This window comes from Mus pahari, chromosome 6, assembly GCF_900095145.1.
Source record: "Mus pahari chromosome 6, PAHARI_EIJ_v1.1, whole genome shotgun sequence".
Lineage (NCBI taxonomy): Eukaryota > Metazoa > Chordata > Mammalia > Rodentia > Muridae > Mus > Mus pahari.
Genome location: NC_034595.1, coordinates 6,720,636 through 6,727,934, shown reverse-complemented (window position 1 = coordinate 6,727,934; position 7,299 = coordinate 6,720,636). Strand labels below are relative to the sequence as shown.

Below are 7,299 nucleotides of genomic sequence, written 5' to 3'. Positions count from 1 at the left end.
ACACACACACACACACACACACACACACACACACACACCAACAATTAAAGGGGGAAAAGTCATGAATTTGACAGAGAGTAAGGAGAAGGAATACATATAGGGAAAAGAAAATGTTGTGATTATATTATAATCTCAGAGAATATATTTTTTAAAATGTAAGCATCATATTCTTTGGCCTGACAATTCTAACTATAAAGTTTTATTTTAGATATACAGAAAATACACAAATTGACAGTTTTAATGGTGGTTAAAAAACTGAAGATAACCTAAATGTACATCAGTGAGAGATGTGTTGGATGAATGACGCTCTGCTCATTGTATTTAATATTAGGCATCTATTCAAGTGAAATGAGAAGACTTCTTTTTTTTAATTTATTTATTATTATTTTCTTTATTTACATTTCAAATGCTATCCCGAAAGTTCCCTATACCCCACCCCTGCCTCTGCTCCCCTACCCACCCACTCCCACTACTTGGCCCTGGCCTTCCCCTGTGCTGGGTCATATAAAGTTTACAAGACCAAGGGGCCTATGAGAAGACTTCTTACCAAGAAAAGTAGATGGCTGAATACACTGTTAAATACAGAAATATGGAATCTTTACAAACTCTTGGACAGTCAGACTCAGTGGCTTACACTTGTTATGCTAGCACTAGGGAGAATGAAGGGGAAGGATGTTGAGTTCTATGGAACCCAGTTTGGGTTCTTAGATACTGATTATTTGATCCTAGTGCTATAAACTAGGTGCAAATAGAAGCAATACATTTACACTAGGAAAAACAATTATATCTCTATTATACACATTTATGTGGATGGTTATGAGAAAAATTCCCAGAAGTAAGATGTTTAAAAGCATATTGGGAGAAGGACATGAACACTGGTCATTGCCTACATCTGGTTCTCTCGAGCTTCAGTTCTGATAGGCAGAACTGACAGCTACAAATGACAGGGTTCAACAAATAGATGGTGTTCAAGGTTGAACATTCGACCCAAGACACCTTTCTCAGTCTGTGTATACAAATCGTGTCTTAAAAGAAATTAGCTTTAAAATATCACGCCAAGGAGTCAACATAAAAACTTATAGCTAGAAATAAGCCAACATATTTGTAGATTAATATCAAACAATGTGTTTCTGAAAGTCGCTGAAGGATTATTAATTTTAATTTTACAGCCAGGCGTGGTGGCACATGCCTTTAATCCCAGCACTTGGGAGGCAGAGGCAGGCGGATTTCTGAGTTCGAGGCCAGCCTGGTCTACAAAGTGAGTTCCAGGACAGCTAGGGCTATACAGAGAAACCTTGTCTTGAAAACCCGCCCCCCCCCAAAAAAAATTAATTTTACAATGACTCTAGTATAAATAAAGGCAAACAAATTCTCTCATAAGCACAGAACACACTCAAGTCTCATGAGAAATTTCCCAAAAATGAATTTATAACTAAAAATCAGTAACAAACTTGGTGCAATACTACAGTCCTTGATACATGGAAGGCTGAGGAAAGAAGATCACACATTCAAGGCCTGCCTGAGCTACAGAGGAGTTCAAGGCTCTCCAGGGCAATTTAGCTGAGATCATGTCCCCAAATTAAAAGTACAGAGCACCAGTATTTGTACTAGGGAGAATTTATTAGCATGTCTGAAGACCTTGCTTCAACTACTGGTATCACTGCAATCAAAGAGAGAATGTGTGTGTGTGTGTGTGTGTGTGTGTGTGTGTGTGTGTGTACCCAGAAGGATGTGAAACACAGTCAAATAATATTAAGAGAAATAAAAATGACAAAAATTGAAAATTTAAATGGATCAAGCAATATAAGCACAGCCAAAGAGAGTTACTGCCATGGCACAGCAGAGCTCTGAGCTCATTACTCAGGCTGCATCAAGAGAGGCAGAAAAAACAAACTGGGAGATAAGAGAAAGAAAACAATATGAGGAGGTTTGCGATGGAAACAAGGAAAGGCAGTTGTGAAAGAGATAAGGGCTCACATCTTTCAAGAATGTGTAAAATATGTAAATCATCAGACTTAGAATTGCAATAACATTCAACTGTAGTCAATAAAAAAAAGAAACCCAGATCAAAATAAACCAAAGTGAAACTGCAGTACATGAAACATAAGGTGCCTTTTCAGTTGTCACTAAAGATGACAAACTGTTAAAGCCAATACCATTCTGGAATTATATAGTCAGTAGATGTGGCCTTCATGGAGGAGATCGAAATTTTATAGGATTTCAGAGAGAGAGATTTTGGGGAACTAAAGCTCCAAAAATTCAAACTCCAGCATCCTTTCAAGCAGAACATGTGTGAAGTATAGTCTGTAAGAAAAACTACTGGAGGAAAACAAAAATTGAATTTCCAAAAATTCAAACTCCAGCATCCTTTCAAGAAGAACATGTGTGAAGTATAGTCTGTAAGAAAAACTACTGGAGGAAAACAATTATGAGTTGGAAGAGAGACTAGTAAAAGAACATGGTGGGCTTGGAGCCATAGCACCCCAAAGATGATTTAGGAATTAAGAAGGCAACACAACTCCTATCCACCGTGGCCATCAACTTTATGGCCATGTTGCTCCATGTGTAACTGCTGCAGGAATTCCTTATGTAATCCCATGGCAGAGTTTCACCTTTGAAGAATCTGTCTTCAAAGACCTAAGTTAAAGCCAACTTGTCATACCATAATGTGGCCAGTGAAGATGAATTTCAGAAATTAGCTCAATATTCTAGACACAGCTCATTTCATTATACTATTTTCTCACCAAGCCTTCATCTTGAAAAGGAAAAGGGCATGTATTGCGTTCCTCAGTAAATGAACAAGACCCCATTCAGCTGAACCGTAGCTGCTGGATTCCTTTGTTTATACTGACGAATCTGTTCTGTTTACCCTAGAGACAGAATTCAGAACTCTGGGCAAGTTTTATTTCAGGCTGAAGTTACAGAGAAAGCATCATGAAGGTTGGCAGATTGCATTTCGAATCAGCAAGTGATGTTAAGATGTAATGATGAATAAGACAGGATTCAGGCCAATGATTTAGAGGAATCTTTCATCTTCTAGTAGATCTAAAGCAACACTCTAGCAAGAAGTCTGACTCAGAAGATAGTAAACACTAGATGGAATTCGGTCATTTTTGATGAATAAATGCTCCTTCCCCAAATAATATGCAAATGTTTAGATTTAAATTATTTAATCACAAACTTGTCACTTTAGCTTTAAAAAATGCATATGAATAAACAGTCTAAGATTGAAGGGCATGTGGGAGGAGTCAGAGAAGGATTTTGGCATCTAATAGTTACTTAATAGAACAGTGATTTTAAGTGTTACTTAGAGAGGGTTTCATGCACTACACTGTATCACCTCTTAAGTGTGTGTGTGTGTGNGTGTGTGTGTGTGTGTGTGTGTGTGTGTGTGTGTGTGTGTGTGTGTAAGCCTGTCTACAGAGATCAGAGAAAGAGTTCTTTTTCTCCTTTCACCTTGCTGAGGCCCGATCTCTTCTGCTATTTCTGGCATGTACATACACTAGGCTGCTTGGCGGGAGAGCTTTGGGATGATTCTTCAGTCTTTTGCAATCTTACCATAGAGTGCTGAAATTACAATTGTGTGCAACCACGTCCAGATTTCTAGCATGGGTTTTGGAGATGGAACGCAAAGAATCAGGTGTGCAAAACAAGCCCTTTTACCTAGCCAACCATCTTTCTCACTCATCTTTTTTTTTTTTTTAAATGTGTCTTATATAATAATTCTGTAACTTCAGATAAGCAGAAGTTTTGAAAGTTTGCAACCCTAGGACAATACATACTACCAGCCCTACTTAGAGGGAAGTAAAGGGAGATGTGCTTTTCTAATACTAGTCTCTTACTTCCTGAACCTTGTGACAGAACAGCTCAGATGAGATGTTAGATGGTAGAAGTTAACTTATTTCAGAAGTCACTTATATACACATCAGTGAACACAGAAAAAAAAAAAATATGACCATCCCCGTTACCCCTTCTATCTTTGTCTTCCTTTCCTTTTTTAATTTTTTCTTTTCCTCCCTCAGGTCCTAAGTTCTCAGAATTTGAAAGCAACATGGAGGTGAAGAGGATGCTGGGAAGGGGATGTCTTGCCATTTAAAGTGAGGATTCACCAGGTTAAGGAAGATCATGAGGTAGCAATGGCAAGACCATTCATTCCAAACAGTTCATCTGATAACCAGGGGCTAGACACTCAATCCTTGGTCTTCTGATCTGGGTCCTGGGTACAGGACTTGGAAGACCATAGCTTTGACTTTGTTTATGACTTTAGAGCAGAGTTTCTATACTCATTGGGTGCATAATTATTTGTTATTTACTGTAGGATGCTAATTATTATCTTTAGTCCCTACCTAGGAGATGCAAGTGGTACCCTATTCCAATCTCCAGATACTGGTATTGCCCACCCTGCCCAATTATGAACCCTGTCTGTAGTGTTAGCTTACTATGTTTGGAGATGCATTCCTCACTGTACTGGAGCAATTCTTCTACTAAAACAAACAAACAACAAAAAGCAACAACAAAATCACAACACATACATTTGTGAGAAAGACCCAAGTATAAAGCAGCTGAAAGATCAGGAGTTTGACACCAGAAAAAAAAAATCTAAACTTACATTTTGATACATGTTTTTGTTTGAAAAAAATTTTTAGATAATTAACTTAAGTGACTTCACTGTGTTTTAATCACTTAACTTGGATGCTGGGCCATGAGAAGTTTGTTTGTTTGTTTGTTTGTGTGTTTGTTTGTTTTATAGCACCCATCACCACAATGTGTTGTGCTTATTTGTGTGTGTTTCTTCTCTGCTCTTACTGAACTAGAAGCTTCATGAAGACAGGACTGTATCTTTGGTTTATACATCACTGGGTGTCCATTGCTTCAAATAACTGACATGGAAGGATGCCCTATGTGTAACTGGTCAACAAATTTGGGGTCAAAGTTTTTTGAGGACAAGGGAGATGGATCAGCAGGTAAAAGCACTTGTCACATATGCTCAGTCATCCGAGTTTGATCTCTAGAAATCACATTAAAAATGGGGAAGCAGTATAGTGGAGTGCATCTGTAATCTAAGTACCCTACAGAGAGATGGAGTTGGAGACCAGAGAATCACTCCAGTGCTTTCAGGCCGGCCACCCTGGGGTACCCAGGACAACAGCAGAAATGAAAATGGTTCTGCCTCAACCAGATCAGAGGTGCCAACTGACTCCATAGAATTCGTCTTTGGGCCTTGGTACCTGTGTACCCACACACATACCTTGAAATACACATAGAGAGGGGATGCGGAGAAAGAATAAATAAAAGTTAAAGATGAAATTGTTTCACAAATAGCAGCGACTGGTGAATAAATGCAGATTAGGTTTTGTCAAGCCTCTAACATTTTAATCAATGTAATAGCATACAGTTTTATTTTGCCCATGTTTGCTTAAAGATAGCATGCTTAATATACTAATGTGTTAACTGAGAAATCAAACTCATCATTCTGTAAGTCCCACACATACGACCTCAGGAGTAAATGCTGTGTTCAACGCCTCTGTTCCATGTCCTCCACATATGTGGGGATTTTCAAGGCATCTTTCTGTCATTTATTTCTAGTTTGACTGCTTTGTGATTTGAAGGCATACTCCCCGAGATTCCTGCCCTTTTATGTTTGCTAAGGTATATTATGGGTCAGGATATTGTCTGTCTTAATGAGTATTCCATGTGAGTTTGATGAGGATGTGAAATCTGGTGTTGGTAGGTGGACTGTCCTATAACTGTCAACTAGATCAAGTTGATTGACAGCAGAACTCAAGTCACCCATATCCTTACTGATTCTGTGCCTGCTTGATCCATCAATTACTGAAAGAAGGGTGGTGTGGGCATCCCCAACTATAATCCTGTATTTGCCCTTTTCTCCTTGCAGTTCTAGTGCAGTAGGCTGCATACATATTGATATCCCATTGCTAGGTGGATATTTCCATATACAATGAGTGCTCTTTACCATATACAATGTATCTCTTTTTCTCTGATAATTTTTCTTGAGTTGATGTTTGCTTTATTTGACAAGTTTATGTGACAATTTTAGTTTTCTTTTAATTAGTGTTAGCATGGTCTATCATTCTCTGACAGGAGCCATCTAGAAGAGCTTAAAAACTAGCCGGTGATCCTCCTGAGAGCTCCACCATAGACTCGATCTATGATGGCTTTGCTTCTGTAGGCAAGGCCAAGATTATATCTGAGGAAAGATTCCTGCTAGTAACATGCGTTCCCTGTTATTATTAAATAAATAAGCTCTCACTAGGAACTGAACCCCTGTTTTGAGCAGATTTATGCAGACCTAAGATTTACTGTCTTGTAGTGATGCTATATAGACAACTAGGGAATGAATCTATAGAATTCCTGATTCGATTCAAATAATTTTAGGAAGAAAGTTTTCAGAGACAGTCTTAGTTCCTAGAAAAAATGTAATAAAGTAAGAATCAAGAATAGAATGTGCCTGTACTCAGAATAGTAAGTAAAGGCTGCACAATATGACATACAATAAGCTTTTATAATTACACTAAACTCCCATGCTATGTAACATTTATCTCTGAGGTAATTTTCTAAAGAATATTTTTGTACCAGAGAGAAGAAATAAAGTTATTGGTTGAGTGGTTATACTTGGGGAAGTTCTGCCCCACCCACCCATCCATCCATCCATCCATCCATCCATCCATCCATCCAAATGTGTATATTTGTCTATATATTTGTGTGCATGTGTATGTGTATATATGTAAGCATCCATGAATACTTGTGGAGCTCGTTGTGACAGTCAGGCCTGGCCAGAGCGTGGGTGTGTGAATGTTTGAATGTATGTGTGTCTGTGCAGAGTTGACGGCATAAACCATCTTAATTCTTTTCCTTTCCTCCTGCTCTGGTTTACAAAGAGTTAACCAGCTTAGCCAGAGAGGCTTCTGGCTGAGTCACTCAAGAAAGGAGCACTGGCCATAAATCCTTTTACTGAATTCCTCTCTGTTTTACTTTGAGGTGCTAAAACCAAGAGACTGAAGTTTCTGTCCACAGAGGAACTTAGGCAGGTCAGCTACCACTCCAAAGTAACTTAAACTTAAGACAGGTAAACATTTTATTATAGAAATGGAAGCCGGGCAGTGGTGGCACACACCTTTAATCCCAGCACTCGGGAGGCAGAGGCAGGCGGATTTCTGAGTTCGAGGCAGGTCTGGTCTACAAAGTGAGTTCCAGGACAGCCAGGGCTACACAGAGAAACCCTGTCTCAAAAGACTAAAAAAACTTTAAAAAAAAAAAAAAAAAAAAGTCCAACCTTGT

General features: G+C 38.7%; 1 protein-coding gene across 2 annotated transcripts in view; it reads right to left on the bottom strand.

Moving 5' to 3' along the window:
* The window catches only part of LOC110323767 (E3 ubiquitin-protein ligase Topors-like), a 15,163-nt gene that overhangs the window by 2,883 nt on the left and 4,981 nt on the right, over window positions 1-7,299 (bottom strand). Inside the window, exon 1 of one of the 2 annotated variants that reach the window (XM_021201128.2) lies at window positions 2,745-2,851. The exons of the other annotated variant lie outside the window; for it this stretch is intronic. The gene's annotated coding sequence lies outside the window, so the exon portion shown is untranslated. Of the gene's footprint in view, window positions 1-2,744; window positions 2,852-7,299 lie in introns of those variants that run through there. 2 annotated transcript variants of the gene reach the window in all.